The sequence below is a fragment of the Ranitomeya imitator genome, chromosome 4 (assembly GCF_032444005.1).
Source record: "Ranitomeya imitator isolate aRanImi1 chromosome 4, aRanImi1.pri, whole genome shotgun sequence".
Classification (NCBI taxonomy): domain Eukaryota; kingdom Metazoa; phylum Chordata; class Amphibia; order Anura; family Dendrobatidae; genus Ranitomeya; species Ranitomeya imitator.
In genome coordinates this window covers 348,797,234-348,817,676 of record NC_091285.1, presented here as the reverse complement: position 1 = coordinate 348,817,676, position 20,443 = coordinate 348,797,234, and positions in this window count along the sequence as shown.

Below are 20,443 nucleotides of genomic sequence, written 5' to 3'. Positions count from 1 at the left end.
GAAGGGGTCAAAGTGTCTCTTTGGAGTTCAGAAGGTTTCATTTTTGGGTTTCATTTTTTCCCCTTCTACTATCGAGATGGACCCTGTTAAAGTCCAGGCCATTTATGATTGGACTCAGCCGACATCTGTGAAGAGTCTGCAAAAGTTCCTGGGCTTTGCTAATTTTTATCGTCGCTTCATCAGTAATTTTTCTAGTGTTGCTAAACCGTTGACTGATTTGACCAAGAAGGGTGCTGATGTGGTCAATTGGTCTTCTGCGGCTGTGGAAGCTTTTCAGGAGTTGAAGCGTCGTTTTTCTTCTGCCCCTGTGTTGTGCCAGCCAGATGTTTCGCTCCCGTTTCAGGTCGAGGTTGATGCTTCTGAGATTGGAGCAGGGGCTGTTTTGTCGCAAAGAAGTTCTGATGGCTCGGTGATGAAACCATGTGCCTTCTTTTCTAGAAAATACTTTGCGGAGGGTCTTTTTGCGCCCTCTGCGTGGTCTTTTTGTAGTTTTTGTGCTGACCGCAAAGTTACCTTTCCTATCCTCTGTCTGTTCAGTAAGTCGGGCCTCACTTTGCTAAATCTATTTCATCTCTGTGTTTGTAATTTTCATCTTAACTCACAGTCATTATATGTGGGGGGCTGCCTTTTCCTTTGGGGAATTTCTCTGAGGCAAGGTAGGCTTTATTTTTCTATCTTTAGGGCTAGCTAGTTCCTTAGGCTGTGACGAGTTGCATAGGGAGCGTTAAGAGCAATCCACGGCGATTTCTAGTGTGTGTGATAGGATTAGGGATTGCGGTCAGCAGAGTTCCCACGTCCCAGGGCTTGTCCTGTATTATTAGTACCTATCAGGTCATTCCGTGTGCTCTTAACCACCAGGTCCATTATTGTCCTAACCACCAGGTCATAACAGTTCAGGCAAGGGGGTTCCACGTTTGATTAAACATGTTAGGGAATTCCATGGAGGAAACCCAGAGGTGCTTTCTTTTGCTGGCTTAGAAAGGGTGTCTCTTCCAGTGCAAGGAAGAGATCTGCATAAGCTTCTAATAAAAAGAGAGGCTATATGGATTATGCGCACTCGAGCGCAAGAATCCACTGGTTTGAATGAAAGATTGGATATGTCCATTTTTCTGTAATAAGCCGGTTTTATTATGTTTTTGTATTGTTTTCATTTGGTTTTTAAATGCATTTTAATTGTTATGTATAGCTGATGCACATGTGTTCAAGCACCGGGGGTGGGGTTTAGCTGCCGTCCCTCTGTTAAGAGGTTATGTCAGTCTCACTCACCTGTGTGACCAGTAGAAGCGCCACTGCAGCACGAAACGGCTGTCGTCCATTCCACTCCTGCTCCCATCCTCCCGATGCCGATGTTTTAAAGTATTGGAATAAAGACTTTTTTTAACCTGTGAGTGCCATCCGTTCCCTTCAATTTGTGTATCCATTGTGGCTATTTCTTTGGAGTGGCACCCCGGCTCACGGAGCACTTACTGCTGTATATATGCTTGCAGCATCAGTTCATGCAATTACCTATGCACTGAGTGGGCTTCCCCGCTGTGCGGATTAATACTTTGTTGAAGCTATAAAAGCAGGTTGAGCTGTTGCACGTAGTATCAGGGCTTCCAGCACAGTAAGCCTACACTGATGCCTCATCCACATTGTCTTAATTTGAAGTTCAATTCAAAGCAGTAAAGGCTGGCCTATACCCTGATATCTCATGCATGGCTGATTGCTGCCATGCTATTCTAATATTTGTACTATGGGTCAATTGATGCCATTTTCCTGGTGTTTTCCCCTAATTTGATGTGTTTTGGCAGCTTTTGGGCCCATTTGAAGGTGTTGTGTATGTGTTTGTTTATGCATATTCAACAAATAATTTGGCGAATAGTGCAAAATCAGTGATCGTAATCCAAACCGAACATTGAAATATTCGCTCATCTCTACTGCATACCTACTGCTTTTTTTTAGCATTTTTGCTGGCCTTTTTTGCATGCGTTTTTAGATAACAGTGAATGCTATAGAGATAGATATAACCTATTTTACCTAAGTGTCAATATGAGAGTCAAATGCCCCTTTGCTGTCCCTGGGACACACTCACATGGTAACTATTGTCTTGCATTGTTTACAGGTGTATTAAACATATTATGGTTATGTGTGGTTGTTATTTGATTTTGTACCTTGGTCTGCTCATTTTTTTACACTGGCTAAGTTCTCCCTTTGTGAGACTTCCATACTGTCACACCTTCGAGAATTATTTGCACACACCCTGTTTACTTTTCTTTTGGTTTTATATATTCATATACTCTATGCATCACACTACCATATATTATTTATATGTTAAAATATAATAACATACCAGAACTGACCATATATAATGACCATATTTACAAGGAAAGACTCAATATAACTATAGGATATACATAGAGAAACCAAGAGCTTTTAAATTCCAAAATATAAAAATAATATATCTATTAGTAAAGCAAATGTCAAGCAAATAACTGTCAAAATTACTTTTATTATAATACAAAACTCGAACTAGACATAAAAAAGTGCATACAATACAATACAATACAAAAAGAGAAAAAAATTACTGGATAGGTCTAATGGACGATAGTTCAAACTGGCAGGGCTAAGCAATCCACATAAAGGGAGGCACTCAGCAGTATGTGAAATATATCCCAGCAACCATGTGTTAAAGGCTGGGTAACACAATTGCGTACACATACAAAAAGGAGTAGCCAGAAGATAACCCTAATATGAATGGACAAAACACTGAAGATCACAGGAACCACTATACTATAATATATGCCATGTGGCAGAATTACCATATTCCCATGAGTCCTAAAGTTAAAGTGCCAATGGTGCGCATATTTAAGAACATGTCTTACCCATGGACGCCAGACACCCACCGCTCAGACACCCACCGCTCAGATTATTTATATATTATTTATATTCTATGTACACTACCGTTCAAAAGTTTAGGGTCACTTAGAAATTTCCTTATTTTTTAAAGAAAAGCACAGTTTTTTCCAATGAAGCTAACATTAAATGATTCAGACATACACTCTATACATTGTTAATGTGGTAAATGACTATTTTAGCTGCAAACATCTGGTTTGTAAAGCAATATCTTCATAGGTGTATAGAGGCTCATTTCCAGCAACGATCACTCCAGTGTTGTTATGGTACTTTGTGTTTGCTAACTGTGTAAGAAGGCTAATGGATGGTTAGAATACCAATGAAAACCCATGTGCAAGTGTGTTAGCACAGCTGAAAACAGTTTGGCTGATTAGAGAAGCTATAAAAATGACCTTCCTTAGAGCTAGTTGAGAATCTGGAGCATTACATTTGTTGGTTCCATTAAACTCTCAAAATGGCCAGAAAAAAATAACTTTCATGTGAAACTTGACAGTCTATTCTTGTTCTTAGAAATTAAGGCTATTATATGTGAAAAATTGCCAAGAAACTGAAGATTTACTACAACGGTGTGTACTACTTCCTTCAGAGGAGAGCACAAACAGGCTCTAACCAGAGCAGAAAGAGAAGTGGGAGGCCCCGTTGCACATCTGAGCAACAGGACAAGTCCATTAGAGTCTATAGTTTGAGAAATCAATGCCTCACAGGTCCTCAACTGGCAGCTTCATTAAATAGTACACTCAAAACGCCAGTGTCAATGTCTACAGTGAAGAGGTGACTCCTGGATGCTGACCTTCAGGGCAGAGTGGCAAAGAAAAATCCATAAATAAAGAAGGCTGTAAGGACTTTGGATTCCTTGTTTATCTGTGGTATTTTATTGCCATTTTCCAAGATGGCGTCTGCTGCCTCAAATCTGCTCATGTGATCTGACTTCCCTGTCTTTATAAGCCTGTTTATAAGCCTGGCTTGCTGCATACTCCTGCTTGTGTATTCTGCCTGAATCCCTGGCTTGTGCTGCAAGAGAGTTCCCCCTCCAGATACTCCGGCTCCGCCTATTCAGCTAACCTTCTCAGCTCTCAGAGGTTATCCTGCATTACTCTGCATTCTTCTCCTGCCTGCTGGGACATGTAAGCTCATCCTGCTTACTAAGCTTGCTTGATTTCCACTGGTAGTTTATTTGACTGTTTCTGGACTCGAAGCTCTGCACTGCTTCCGGACACTTTGCTAATATTGCCTGCCCTGGTATGAACTGTGTCTTATGATCTGCATTTCCCCAGAAGGTGCTACGCCCATAAGACTTTGCCTGCAGTAAAGCTACAAACAAACTATTCCTAAGAAGGACCCAGTTTGCCGTCCACTTGAACTGTTTGTGCACATGCTGCACCCACATTTGTGCATTTGAATATTGACTTTGCCTGCAGCCGAGCTGCAAGGAACTTATCCTGATTTCACCTTATTTGCTGTGTTTTGAACTTGCTCACGCTTTGCACCAGTGTTTGTTTTGAATAATACAGACTTATCACTATATTTGGTTCTGCTGCTTATTTGTCAGATTCTTGAGTGTTCCACTATAATTGTTACAGGATACACAAGCCAAATAAGGAATCTGCTGAGACAATGGCTACTGAACCTAAGATTGAACAACTGTTTTCTATGATGAGATCTAAAAAAAAAAGAGTAAAAAGAGATGGGCAGTCTGCAGAGTAAGGTTGGAGGCTTGGAACATAATCAGCAGGTGTTTGGACAGACTCTGCAGGATCTGAGTACTCGAATGGATGCTCAGGAAAATAAATTTAAAGGCATGGAGTCTCAGTATGGACAGGCCTTTCAGGACTTAAGTGCTCAGATGGCCACACAAGTGGTCTTATCCCCAGGAGAGCCGCAGGCAGCCAGTCCTCCTAAGCTGCTGCCATTCTGATATAATGGTGATCGTGATAAATTTCATGATTTTGTAAATCAATATTTGTTATATTTTGATGTGCATGCCGACCGCTTTCACACTGATCGATCTAAAGTGTTATGTATTATTATGCTATTGACATCACGAGCACTCGCCTGAGCAAATCTGATGATCGAGTCTCGTGATCCATGTTTAAATGTATTGGATGATTTTTTTGGCTGCCATTGCATTAATGTTTGACCCTAACCGCCGCGCTTCTGCTGAAACCGCCTTACTGTCCTTGCGTCAGGGTAAACGTTCAGTTATTGAATATGCCACTGATTTTAGAAGGCTAGCTGTGGATACTAACTGGCATTGTTATGCACAATTGCCTATTTTTAGAAGTGGTCTGTCTAGTGTTAAAAGGATGAACTAGCCCTCTCTGAGTCACCACAAGAGCTAGAAACATTTATCCAATATTGTGTACGCATTGATATTCGCCTTACTGAGCGTAGACAGGAGAAATTGGCGGTATTTAATCATGTTTAATTATTCCCTTTCTCCCAAAGAACCTGCATGTAAAATCACTCGGGAGACAGAGGTAGTGCCTATGCAAATTGACTCAGTGCAGAGACGTGAGAGTAATGAACGTCGGGAGCGCTGCCTCCGGGAGAGTCTTTGCTTTTATTGCGGCCAATCTGATCACTTCTTAATCAACTGTCCGAAGCGGCCTAACAAAGTCTTAGCAGCGGTAGGGGAATACGATAATGATGATGATGAATCTGATGTCTCTGAATTTAGCCTGCCATTGAATGCTGTTTTTCATTCTCTCTCTCAATGACTACTCCTTCCAGGGAGCAAAAGGAAAAAGACTCTCACTGCTCACTCCCTATTAAAATCTTATGTTCTGGACAGTGGATCTCTAGCGCAGTCATGATTAATTCCGGCGCAGGGGGTAATTTTATGGACATTGCATTTGCCAAGAAACACGGCATAGAGATTCAGCATAGAGCTTCTCCAATTGCTATGGAGATGGTAGATGGCTCACCTTTAATTTCTGGGCCTGTTGATCAGAAGACTGTACCACTTGTCATTTTGTTGGAACCGGACCATCAGGAGCAACTCTCATTTTTAGTAATTTCTTCTCCTCATTTTCCAGTGATTCTAGGCATTCCTTGGCAGAGTTCACAGAATCCAACAATCAACTGGGAGACCAAGGAGATTACATTCCCAACCAGGAGTGATTCAGCCGTAACGGAAACTGTTCCGGAACCCCCTGAACCGGTATTTACTTTACCTGCTGTGTATATGGAATACTCTGACATCTGTGATAAGACGAAGGCAGACCAGCTTCCCCCACATAGGGATTATGATTGTCCCATTGAACTGCTTCCAGGGGTAGCTATTCCTTTCAGTAACGTCTACCGCTTGGCAGCTCCTGAGCTCCAAGCTCTGAAAGAGTATATTGATGAAAATTTGGCTAAAGGCTTTATACGTCCTTCTTCCTCACCAGCAGGGGCACCTATTTTTTTTGTAAAGAAGGATGGGACCCTAAGACCCTGCATTGACTATTGGGAACTCAATAAAGTGACCATCCAGAATCGTTATCCCTTGCCTTTGATCCCAGAACTGCTGGAAAGAATCCATCATGCCAAGGTATTCTCTAAATTGGATCTTCGCGTGGCGTATAATCTGATACGTATCCGCCCAGGTGATGAATGGAAGATGGCATTCAGATGTCGGTATGGACATTTTGAGTACTTGATGATGCCTTTTGGGCTGTGCAATGCCCCAGCAACGATTCAACATCTTGCCAATGATATTTTTAGAGATGTACTGGACCAGTTTGTTGTAATATATCTGGATGACATTCTAATTTTTCTGACTCTCTACAGGAGCATCAAGAACACGTCAAAATGGTTTTGAAGCGTTTGCAAGAGAACCATCTTTATATCAAGCCAGAGAAGTGTGAGTTTCATTGTTCTGAAATTCAGTTCTTAGGTTATGTCATCTCTCCTCAGGGGATAAACATGTAATCCAGTAAGATTCAAGCAATCTTGGATTGGCAGGTGCCTAAGAACATTAAGGAGGTTCAACGCTTTATCGGCTTTGCAAATTTTTATAGACGTTTCATAAGAAATTTTTCAGAGATTGTCCGTCCCATCACTTCTCTGACTAAGAAGGAGAGATCCTTTAAGTGGTCTTCACAGGCTCAGGAGGCTTTTGATCAGCTTAAGTCTTGTTTTACCTCAGTTCCGCTTTTGATCCATCCAGACCCAGCACTGCCTTTCATTGTGGAGGTGGATGCTTCTGATTGGGCACTGGGAGCCATTCTCTCTCTGAGAACTGGAGAGAAGGCTCTATTACATCCTTGTGCTTTCTTTTCTCATAGACTTACCCCTGCAGAAAGGAACTACGACGTGGGAGATAAGGAACTCCTAGCGATTATTGCATCCTTTAAGGAATGGAGACACCATCTGCAAGGGGCCGCACAACAGATCATAGTGCTCACCGATCATCGCAATTTAGAGTTCCTCAGATCTGCTAAATGTCTGTCTCCACGTCAGGCTCGATGGAATTTATTTTTAAACCAATTTAACTTTATTATTTCGTACCATCCAGGTTCACGTAATGGGAAGGCTGATGCTTTGTCCCGAATCCATTCTGCGGATTCCGTACCTGGAGCCCCGTTCAAGACCATTCTTTCGGATGCCAACTTCATCGGAGTAATCCATGATTCAGATCTATGGACAAGGATCAAGGAGGCCTATGATGGTGATGTATTTCTTGCTAACCCGCCTGTGGATATCAATCTTGCCCTTAAGGGAGGCTTGTGGTTCCGTAACCGACGCATCTACATTCCTGAGGCTGTACGTCTGCAGATTCTTAAGTTGGTACATGACTCCAAGTTGACTGGCCATAGGGGGGTACAGAAGACACAAGAATTCCTGAGCTGATTTTTCTGGTGGCCAACTTGCCTGAAGGATACTAAGGACTATGTGCTCTCTTGTGAGGTATGTGCTCGTTATAAGACTCCTCTTGCTTCTCCTACGGGTCTACTTCAACGAGTACCTATTCCATCTCATCCGTGGGGCTCAATCTCTATGGACTTCATTGTGGATCTTCCTGCTTCTGGTGGCATGAACACGATTCTAGTGGTAGTTGATCATCTGACTAAGGCTACTCATTTTGTTCCTTGTGCCGGCCTCCCCTCAGCTTAAGAGACTGTAAACTTAGTAATACAGAATATTTTTTGGCTGCATGGGGTCCCAGATGAAGTTATTTCTGACCGTAGAGTACAGTTTACTTCAAGATTCTGGAAGGGGTTTTGTTCTGCGCTTAATATTGATGTTCGTCTTTCTTCCGCATATCACCCTCAGACGAATGGTCAGACCAAGCGAACCAATCAGACTCTGGAGCAATATCTACGATGCTACGTCTGCTATCTTCAGGATGACTGGTTGGAACTGCTTCCTTTAGCAGAATTCTCCTACAATAATTCTCAGAATGCCTCCACTATGGTAACGCCTTCTTTCGCTAATCTAGGTTATCACCCAAGCATCTTTCCTAGATCTCCAATGGATGTTCCAGTTCCAGCAGTGGAGGAGAGATTGACTGCTTTGAGGGAAAATCTAGAAGTCCTTAAGGAATCCTTAACTTCAGCTCAGGAACGTTACAAGAGGTCGGCGGATAGATTCCGAAAGTCGGCGCCCATGTTCAAGATAGGAGATACAGTATGGTTATCTACTAAGAATCTAAGACTGAATGTTCCTTCACAGAAACTGAGACAGAAGTTCATCGGTCCTTTCAAGATCAACGGTATCGTGAGTTCTGTGGCCTGCCGTCTAAAGCTGCCAAAGACTATGAAGGTACACCCAGTATTTCATGTCTCTCTATTGAAGCCTGTTCCTCCCAATAGCTTTCAGGGATGCATTGTGCCCCATCCACGACCCATACTGGTTGATGGGCAAGAACAATTCTTGGTAGAGGAAATCATTGATTCAAGGATCCACAGAAATCGTCTTCAGTATATTATAAGATGGCAGGGATATCCACCTGAGGTTCTCTTGCATTACACTGCATTCTTCTCCTGCCTGCTAGGACATATAAGCTCATCCTGCTACAACTAAGCTTGCTTGATTTCCACTGCTAGTTTATTTGACTGTTTCTGGACTCGAAGCTCTGCACTGCTTCCGGACTCTTTGCTAATACTGCCTGCCCTGGTATGAACTGTGTCTTATGATCTGCATTTCCCCAGAAAGTGCTACGCCCATAAGACTTTGCCTGCAGTAAAGCTGCAAACAAACTATTCCTAAGAAGGACCCAGTTTGCCGTCCACTTGAACTGTTTGTGCACATGCTGAACCCACATTTGTGCGTTTGAATATTGACTTTACCTGCAGCCGAGCTGCAAGGAACTTATCCTGATTTCACCTTATTTGCTGTGTTTTGAATAATACAGACTTATCACTATATTTGGTTCTGCTGCTTATTTGTCTCAAGCCAAGAGATTCCTGAGTGTTCCACTATAATTGTTACAAAGGCTATCACTCCATTTTTCAATGCCATACCCTGTGGACAGCACTTGATTGGAGCTAATTTCATCCTACAACAAGACAATGTCCCAAATTATGCAAGAACTATTTAGGGAAGAAACAGGCAGCTGGTATTCTATCTGTAATGGAGTGGTCAGTGCAGTCACCAAATCTCAACCCCATTTAGCTGTTGTGGGAGCAGCTTGACCGTTTGGTACGCAAAAAGTTCCCATCAAGCCAAACCAACTTGTGGGAGGGGCTTCTGGATGCATGGGGTGAAATTTCTCCAGATTACCTCAGCAAATTAACTGCTAGAATGCCAAAGGTCTGCAATGCTGTAATTGCTGCAAAAGGGGCATTCTTTGATGAAAGCAAACTTTGAAGGAGAAAATTATTATTTCAAATAAAAATCTTTTTTCAAACCTTGTCAATGTCTGGACTAAATTTTCAATTAATTTGGCAACTCCTTTGATTAATAAAAGCATGAGTTTTCATGTAAAACACAAAATTGTCTGGGTGACCCTAAACTTTTGAACGGTAGTGTATGTACAACTTTCCATATTATATTTAAAAGCAATGTGGTGGTTTGATTCAGACGTCTCCAGGTATATATGGATGGTATTTTGTTGTAAATTTTAGTCATCGTTGACAACAATGTTCTATGTTGGGCCCTAGGTATGTTTTTTTGCATCCTACATATTCCCCTATTTTCTCTTTTTACTACTCCTATCAGCCTACGCCTGCTGCCGAGTATTCATCAGCTGCACCTGCGCTATAAATACATTTTAAAAACGGTGTGGGTTCCCCTTTTTTTTGATAACCAGCATGGCAAAACTGACAGCTGCAGGCTGCATTCATCAGCTGTCAGCTTTATCATGGCTGTTTATCAAGAAAAGACGGGACCCCATGCCATTTCTTTAAATTATTTCAATAAATAATTAAAAAAACGGCATTTCGTCCCCCCAATTTTTTGACAACCAGACAAGCTAAAGCAGACAGCTTGGCACTGGTATTCTCAGGCTTGTAAAGGGCCTAAAAATAGTAGCCCACAGATGCCCTAGAAAAGGCACATCTATTAAATGCACCAATCCTGGCGCTTTGCCCAGCTCTTCCCACTTGCCCTGTGGTGGTGGTAAGTGGGCTTAATATTTGTGGGGTTGATGTCACCATTGTATTTTCAGGTGACATCAAGCCCACGGGCTAGTAATGGATAGGCATCTGTAAGACTAACCTTTATTTAGTCATATTGTAAATAAACACACTGCCAGAATAAAGTCGCTTATTTGAAATAAAAATACACAAGGTTTTACTTTTTTATTTAACCCCTTTCTGACATTAGATGTAATAATCCATCCATGTGCCCTGGGCCTATTTCACCAGGGACGGATTATTGCGTCTGCGCGAACACCGCTGACAGCTGACACCCAGCACTAAGCGCCAGGAGCGGACACAGACCACTTCTAACACTTTAACCCCCAAAATGCTGTGATCGAATGCGATTGCAGCAGTCTAAGAGCCGGCAGAGGGCTGATAGGACTTCTGCCTTTGGATAAGAGACCCCGTGGCGTGACGTGGGGTCCCGATCGTTGCCTTGGTGACCAGATGTCATCATGAGGACATCCGGGTCACCAGACCTAGGAAACTTGCTCATCATGCCCAGTGCATGATGAGTAAGTTTGTCTGTCAGTGCAGAGCTGAAAGTTTCTACAGCATGAGGAAGCATCCCCATGCTATAGAAGCGATCAGCCTGCAAAAAATGATAATCCTATAGTGGGACAAACTAAATGTAAAAATGTTAAAAAAAAATCTAAAAGAATAATAAAAATCAAAATATATTGTATCGCTAAATAAATATTTGAATTAATAAAAAACCCATAAACAATAAAAGTACACATATTTGTTATCACTGCGTCTGCAACGACCTGATCTATAAAACAGTCCCACTAGTTAACCCCTTTAGTAAACATCATAAAAAAACAAGGCAAAAAACAATGCTTTATCATCATATTGCTGAACAAAAAGTGGAATAAAACGCGATCATAAAAACGGATATAAATAAACATGGTGTAGCTGAAAATGCCATCTTGTTGCACAAAAAACAAGGTGCCATACAGCTCCATCAGCAGAAAAATAAAAAAGTTATAGCTCTCAGATTAAAGCGATGCAAAACTAATAATTTTTTACATAAAATAGTTTTTATTGTATAAAAGCGCCAAAACATAAAAAACTATATAAATGAGGTATCGATGTATTCGTACTGACCTGAAGAATAAAACTGTCTTATCTATTTTATTACACATGGAACGGCATAAACCCCTCCAAAAGAAATTCCTGAATTGCTGGTTTTTGTTCATTCTGCCTCCCAAAAATCAGAATAGAAAGCGATCAAAAACTTTCATGTGCCCGAAAATGGTACCAATAAAAACATCAACTCGTCCCACAAAAAAAGACCTCACATGACTCTGTGGGCCAAAATATGGAAAAATTATAGCTCTCAAAGTGTGGTGATGCAAAAATTATCTTTTACAATAAAAAGCATCTTTTAGTGTGATAGCTGCCAAACATAATCGCACCGACCCAAGAGTAAAGTTGCCTAATCACTTATACCACACCAGGAACGGCTTAAAAAATAAATAAAACCAATTCTTCACCTGCTGTTGATTTTTTTTTTATTCTGCTTTCCAAAGATCGCAGTAAGGCTCGGCACACATTTATCCCGTGCTCTGTGCTGAGCCCTTACACCGGGGTTTCTATGTAAGTCTCTGGAATACGTGAATTAGACAGAACCCCCATCAGAAGATTCCCTGTAATGAGGCAGATGGAGGCACTGTGGACGCTGTCTGGTCTGTGATCCGGCGGTGTCCCTCTTTTTAGGATTGCATAAAAGTGCCGTCGGTCACAGTTTTGTGCACTTCTGAAAAGGACACAGCTGAACAGAGGCCAGATGGAGTCCAGAGTAACTCTGCTGCCTCATTATAGTGAATGGATCCCTTAGGGTTTCATCTGAATCACATCACTCTGAGATTTAGATGGAAATCCCAAAGTAAGTGCTTAGCGTAGGTCGCCAGAAAAATGTGATCCCAAACATTATGTAAAATGATCCTAATAAAAGCTTCAACTGAATCCACAAAAAAAGCAAGCCCTCACTCAGGTCTGTCATCTGTTAATGGAAATATAGAGGCTTCCACGTTACTGGTAGTACAAAGGCTCTGGAAAAGTGAAATGGCTCCTCACCCGCCAAAAGAAATTCAGCAAATTCTGCACTCCCAAATGCAAATGCCCCTCCCTTCTGAGCCCCTCAGTGTATCCAAACCATATATTGCATCCACGTTTGGCATTTCTGAAGCTATGAGAGCCCGTCTAACTTACTGGTGCATTCTTCCAAAAGCACAGGTTGGGCATAACGTACAGGTGACTACAACGTACTGGTCACTACAGCGTACTGGTCAGTACAACGGAAGTTTTCAATTTTCACTCGGCAACATTCATTGCTGTTTGTGTCTGACAAATACCAGTGGAGTCAAATTCATCACTACACCTGTAGATAAATTCCCCAAGGGGTATAGTTTCCAAAATGGGGTAACTTGAGAGGGAATTCTGCACTTCTAGCAATTAAGAGCTTTGTTCTAGGAAAATCTGCAGTCCAGGAGGCAAATAGCACTTCATTCCTCCCGAGTCTCTCCGTATGGCTAAATACTGCTGTACAGCCACATATGGAGTATTGCCACGTTTAGTAGAAATTGTAGGACAAATTCATTTTTACCCACTTATTGTGTGAAAATGTAAAATCTATGGCTGAAACAAAATTTTGGTGGTAAAAATGTAGTTATTTTGTCTTCACGGCCCAATAGTATAACATTTTGTGACATACTCATGGGGTCAATATGATCATTGCACCCCTAGATGAATTCATTGAGAGGTGTAGTTTGTAAATTGGGGTCACTTATGAGGGTTCTACTGTTCTGGCACCTCATGGGCTCTTGTAGTGGGTCATGGCACCTACAAACCATAACCGTAAAATCTGGTGCTCCTTGCCTTCTGAGCTTTGCACTGTGCCTGAAAAATATTTCCCGATTACATGTAGGGTATTGGCGCACTCAATAAAAAATGAACCTCAGTTTGTTGTAAAAAAAAAAATCCTATTAGCCCTTAGAAAGATTAAAAACTTGGGGCTAAAACAACATTTTAGTGGTAGAAATGTAATTTATTCTTTCTTCACCACTCAGTGGTATAAAACTCTGTGAGGCACGTATGGTGTCAATATGATCACTGCACCACTAGATGAATTCATTGAGGAGTGTAGCTTGTAAAATGAGTTCACATAAATGGGTTTTCTGTTGTTCTGACACCTCAGGGACTCTGCCAATGTGACATGGCACTCTCAAACCATTACAGCAAAATCTGAACTCCAATATGGCGCCTCTTCCATTCTTAGCTTTGCGTTATGCCTCAAAACTAGTATTCCCCTACATATGGGGTGTCGGCCAGGAGAAATTGCACAATAAATTTTATGGTGCAATTTCTTTTGTTACCCTTATGAAAATGCAAAATGTGGGGCTAAAGCAACACTTTTGTGAGGAAAATTTGATATTATTTTCACTGCTCAACGTTATAAACTTCTGTGATGCACTTTGGGGTTCAAGGTGCTCACCATGCATCTAAATACATTCCTTGAGGGGTCTTGTTTCCAAAATGAGGTCACTTGTGGGAGGTTTTTACTGTTTAGGGAAATCAGGGGCTCTCCAAATGGGACTTGACATACGCTAATGATTCCAGGAAATTTTACATTTAAAATGTCAAATGACGCTCCTTCCCTTCCGAGCTCTACCATGCACCCAAACAGTAGTTTTCCCCTCAAATTGGGTATTGGCATACTCAGGAGAAATTGCACAACAAATTGTATGGTGCAATTTCTCCTGTTACCCTTATGAAAATGCAATATTTCATGCTAAAACATATTTGTGGGGAAAATTAGATTTTATTTATTTATTTTTTACGGCTCAACGTTATAAACTTCTGTGAAGCACATGAGGGTACAATATGCTCACCACACATCTAGATCAGTTCCCTGAGGGAAATGGTGTCACTTGTGGGGGATTTTCACTATTTAGGCACATCAGAGGCTCTCCAAATGCGACATGTCTGCCAGTTGTTCCAGCAAATTTTGCATTCAAAAAGTCAAATGGTGCTCCTTCCCTTCCAAGTTCTGCCGTGCGCCCAAACAGTGGTTTTCTCCCTCATATCGGCGTACTCGGGAGAAATTGCACAACAAATTGTATGGTGTAATTTCTCCTGTTACCCTCGTCAAAATAAAAAAAAATTGGATCTGAAGTAAATTTTTAGGGAAAAAAGTTAAATGTTAATTTTTTTTCCACATTACAAAAATTCCTATGAAGCACCTGAAGGGTTAATACATTTCTTGAATGTGGTTTTGAGCACCTTGAGGGGTGCAGTTTTTAGAATGGTACCACTTTTGGGTATCTTCTATCATATAGACCCCTCAATGTGATTTCAAATGTCAATGGCTCTCCTCATGCCAACCAAGTAGAATCTTTCACAAAGTAGGACCTCCAACTTCTTCCACCTGAAATGTCCTGTTCCATCGTCGTACGCTTCCAAGACCATTGGCACATCCCGTTTCGGGACTATTACCTGCCAGACCAGTTCATGAGTGCGTGAGTTGATGCTCCTCTGACACAGCTCACCCTCATATATGAACAGCTTGCCCTTCTCCTTCTACAACTGCTGTGCTTCCTGTGGAGCACCTGGACCAGGGTGTGTCAGCTTGTGTCAGTAGCTCCTAAACTAGGTGGACTGCTGGATTTCTATCCTGCATCTCTGCCCACTCATGGTGGGGCAATGAGTTTAACGTGGCCTCTTGCACGATGCAGCGCTTGTTCCTTGTTGGGAGTGTTGGGCCTCGTCTGGTAAATTGGGCATCCTAAACAGCGCATCAGCATTAGTTTTCTTATGTTCGGCTCGGTACTATGAGATGGTAAACTCGTAGTTGGACAGCCGGACCAGCCACCATTGTTCCAGTGCACCCAGCTTTGCCATGTCAAGGCGGGTTAGCGGATTATTGTCTGTGTAGATAGTAAACTTTGCTGACGTCAGGTAGAGCTTATAGAGCTCCGTTACCACCCAGACTATGGCGAGGAACTCCAGTTTGAAGGAACTGTAGTTGTCGGGGTTTCTTTCAGTGGGATGAAGCTTCCTGCTACCGTATGCAATCACTCTCTCCCTGCCTTTTTGCATTTGTGACAGCACTGCTCCTAATCCCACATTGCTGGCATCTGTGTAAAGTACAAATGGTTGGTCATAGTCAGGGTAGGCCATGACTTCATCTCCCGTGACAGCCAGCTTCATCCGAGTGAAGGATTCTTCTAGCCTCTTGTTCCACTCGAACGGAGGACTCTTGTTCTTAGCCTTCTTGGATTCGCCCACTAGTAAGTCTTGCAGAGGTGCGGCTATCTTGGTGAATCCCCTGATGAATCTCCGATAGTAGCCCACCAACCCAAGGAACTGCCGTACTTCATGAATGTTGCTAGGTAACGGTGACTTTGTCAGGGTGTGGTGCCACACCTTCTGCACTTACCATATGGCCTAGGTACTGCACCTTGGGTTTCAAAAGGTGGCATTTGGACGGCTTTACTTTCAAGCCAAAATTGGACAGGCCTTCAAACACCTCGGCCAGGTGCTTCAAGTGGTCTTCATAAGTTTTGGAGAAGTCGATGATGTCATCCAGGTACAGCACATGGTTTTTATGTCCTAGGCTGCATTCCATTAACTGCTGGAACATTCCCGGTGCATTGCAGAGCCCAAATGGCATGTAGTTAAACTCGTAGAGGCCCATTGGTGTCATAAACACGGTCTTCTCTTGGTCTGTTTCTGCCACGGAAACCTGCCAATACCCACTGGTGAGATCTAAGGTAGAGAAATTGCTGGCAGATCTCAGTGCAGCTAGAGATTCCTCAATTCTAGGTAACTGGTAGGCGTCATTGTGTGTAATGTTAATTCACCTTTAGTCAACACACATTCTCATGGTACCATCTTTCTTTTTAACAAGGACTAACGGAGCTGCCCAGGGGTTACAACTATCTCTGATTACCCCAGCCTCCTTCATCTCCTGTAACATATCCTTGGCACGTTGATAGTGTGCTGGGGTACAGGCTGGTACCTTTCTTTAAAGGGAGGATGGTCTCTAGTGGGGATATGGTGTTGGACCCCTTTTGACCACTCAAAGTCTAGAGGATGTTTGCTGAAGACCCGCTCATACTCTCAAGCCACCCAGTAAACCCCATGCTTTTGGTGCAAAGGAGTGGAGTCAGTGCCAACGTGTAGCTGTTGACACCAATCCTCCAGTTGCCTCTCAGAGCCATTGTCCTCCACCTGGTCAAATGGAAGCAAGGGTTCTGCTGCCTCTATTGCATTGTTACTTACAGTGAAAAGCTTAGCAAGGGTGGCACATCAGGGTAAATGGACCTATTTTTCCTCACAATTCAGGATGCGTATCGGTACTCTCCCCTTCCGGACATTGACTACCCCCCTGGCTGTCAGGACAGTGGGCCTACTATCAGAGTACACGGGTTCTACCAGGGCCTGATAATCTTGACCCCTGAGGCCTAGTGCTGCCCGACACCAAATTAACATTTCACTCCTCAGGGGTACTGCAATGGGGAACGGATCACTCACTCTGACACTGCCAACTTCTCCACCAGACAACTCTACCTGTTGTCTCTGAATTAGTGCTTTGATCTCCTTTTGCAGGACTTGCTGCTGATTGGAACTGGTGGTCTCGGCTACCTGTTGTTACAAAGCAATAATTTCTCCAAGACAAAGTTCTATTACATTGGTGCCTAAAGTGATCATAGAATGGCATTCTCATTTGTCAATATCAACTATAATCAAACTTTGTGACTGCAATTCTACTCGACCAATCTTAATGGTCATCTCTTTATATCCCACCTGAGGCAAGGGCTGACCATTACTGGCAAAGATGGCAAGGTGTTCATCTGGGCTGCGAGTAATGTCTGAATCAGCCCAGTACCGCCTAAAGAGGACATATGGCATTGTTGTCACCTGAAAACTGGTGTCCAGGAAGGCTTTCATCGGGAAGCCATCAATCAACCTACTGAACCACCACACAACCAGCACTACCCTCTCCTAGTGTATCCTTACCCATCCCCTGCAGACTGTGAGCCCTAGCGGGCAGGGTCCTCCCTCCTTCTGTACCTGTTAGTGCCTTGTTTTTTGCTCATGTTTAATGTATTTGTCTATATTTGCCCCCTTTTCACATGTAAAGCGCCATGGAATAAATGGCGCTATAAAAATGTATAATAATAATAATCATGATGGGAAGAACAGGCCGTCCCCCCACCTACTTATCTCACCAGCTTTGTGGGCCTGGACGTCTTGCTCCTGGGAATTGGCCCTCTGCCCCAGGGGTCATTCGTTTAAATTACAGAATCTTGTGATTTGCCCCACCTTGTTGCAGCAGCGTCAGATGGGCTGTCCGTCCTTGTCGTAGTGATCGCTGTCTCTTCCTCTGGTCGGTGGAATCCTCTTCTGCCGTCGCCACAGGACATCATCTGGACTGGAGGTCAGCTGAATCTTCTTCTTTGTGGCCTCTTGCATGGACTGCATTGTTTTTCCCCAGGGTCCGGGGAAATGGATGCTGCTTCCTGCTGACATGTAATTGCTGGGCACCTAGGGGTCACTGTGCCGCTAAGATTTGCTTCACGCAGCACGCGGATGGCCCTATTCTTAAAGTGTGCAAAGTCCAGTTCAGGATTTTGTAGGGCCATTATGCGCAGCTGTGTCCTTTGATTGTTAGACAGGAGTCCTTCTATAAACTGCTTCGTTAGCAACTTATCTTCATCTTGCACGCTGTCAGGGTCATCCTGTTTTACAGCCCGTAGCGCTTCCTGAAGGTTAAGAGCATAGTCCCGTATACTGTCCTGTACCCTTTGCTTGCACCCAAAGAATCTCATTTTTATCTCTACTACAGTGCGGATGTCAAAGGTGTCCTTCAGCCTGGCCAAGATTTGTTTGACAGTCCTTTCATCAGTGCCCACCCATGACTTTACTTCCCTCTGGGCCGCATCGGTTAACCGGCCAGAGAGGATGCTGACTTTTTGACTCTCAGACAAGGGGCACACTTTAAACAAACTACATAGTCTCTCCTTGAAATCATTCAGGGTGTGTGACTCCCCTGAATACTGCGGTAACCAGGCCAATCTCGGTATGTATGGCATCGACTCTTGCTTCCGCTCACCACAGAGTGCGACCCATGCTTCACTTTGCGCCCTTCTTCCAGGATCCATCACAATGACATGCCCCGCTCTTCACACGAGCCATGCGCCACCACAAAGGTGGCGCCTTTACAGTTTAACAAAATCTCTGGCGCACAGTACCCAACAATGCCGTGCTCCGAAATCCTGTTCATAATGGCAAAATGGAGCGCCCGCCAGGGCCGTGGGGATACTCGGTACAGGTTCTTAAAGGGATGTGTCATGGCAGCGGTGACCCGGCCTATGGCCCTGGAAGTCCAATAAAAGGCAAATTAATATTAAAGGGGAATAAAGTTTATGGTGAGATTGTTCATGATGTTCGGCAATGGATGGCCGATGCTGCAGTTCAGGTCCACTGGGGCAGTTGGAGGCGTAGCAGAGCTGGTACAGCTCTCCACGGGTAGAGCTAGGCCTCAGGGCAGTGAAAGTATTAAATGTGATGGTGATGGTCATAGTGCAGGGCAGGGTGCAGTTTCCACAGTTTACTCACAGTTTGAAGTGCAGGCAGGGGCACCGGTTACAGATGACAATGGAGGTCCGGGAGCCTGGAAGCAACTTAGGATCCGCTAAACCAGATGGGTTTTGAGGCCTTCTTACTGCGCTGTCCTCTGAGGTCCTTGCTGCCTAAAGCTATGCTCGGCCTTTGTTCTTTATGTTTCTGAAGTACTCCCCCGTATGGCAGGCAGCTTGAGCCAATTGCAGGTGTCGCTCCTTTCTGGTGGCTCCGGGCTCTGGTCTGCTGCTGTGCCTTTGGGTGTCTGCTGGGCCAGGAGACCTGCAATCCCCTGCCCTCCGGATTTAGCTGCTGGGACTATTGTACCCCTCAGCCCCAGCTTCTAGCACTGTACTCTGGGGTGAGCTTGGCCACAGCTGCACTCCCCAGGTTTTCTTTTACTTCTCCTTTTCTCCTCTCTTCACTCAGACTCTCTCCTCTGTTGCAGACATTGACTGACTGACTGACCCCGCCTCCAAGCCAGAACTTATAGAGAAGCTCCCCTGAAACCGGGTTTAGAACTTCCCCTTCTGGTCTGGAGTCAGGAAAGGTGTTGGATGTAAGTGTCATCTGGTCAGGGAAAACCTCCTTGCTTCCAGGCATGACATCACCCCCCTGTGAGGGAGGCAATGCCACAGTGGCAACCGGACTAATGGGGTGCCACAGTAGCCTAAAATAATTTGTTATTTCCAATGGCCCTGAAAAAAATGTGTGAAAATTGTAGTTAAAATGGTTTTCCATAGGAGACGGTTCAGGAATATTTTGTACAGCAGTTTAATTTCCAATGCAAAAGCAACCACAATCGCACAATAATTTTAGTAACACTATATTTGTTCTATATGTGGTATAACTAAAATACAAATCAAGAACTTGGCCTGCATTGGTGAGATTACTGTTATGTGCTCCTCTGCTTCGGATGTTTACTCCTCTGCAATTGAACAATTCAGAATGCAGCTAAAATGGATCTTTAAAAAGGGGTTGATTGATGTTTGCAAGGGCTATTTACACAGTTTCTCAGTGCAACAGTGACTGAGAGCAATTCAAAGCTTGCAGTATTTGTTCACTCATCAAAGCGGTCAATAATTCCTTTTTAAAGTGACATTTGAACATTATTATTCTTAGTACAAAGGCACCTGAGTCACAGGACAATACAGTGTGAATGATGGTTTGCATGAGCCTTATTATTATTTTGCAGCAGACAAAGCCCATCCGGTTACCCCTGATATATAATAGTAAATAGATTGTCAGTGTGAACAAGTGTTTCTTGCCAGAAATATAAGCATGGATATTGTTTTCTTTTCTCCTACATGTTGACAAACCTTTGATGCTGTGTTCTCATAAAAGAGCTAGACCAA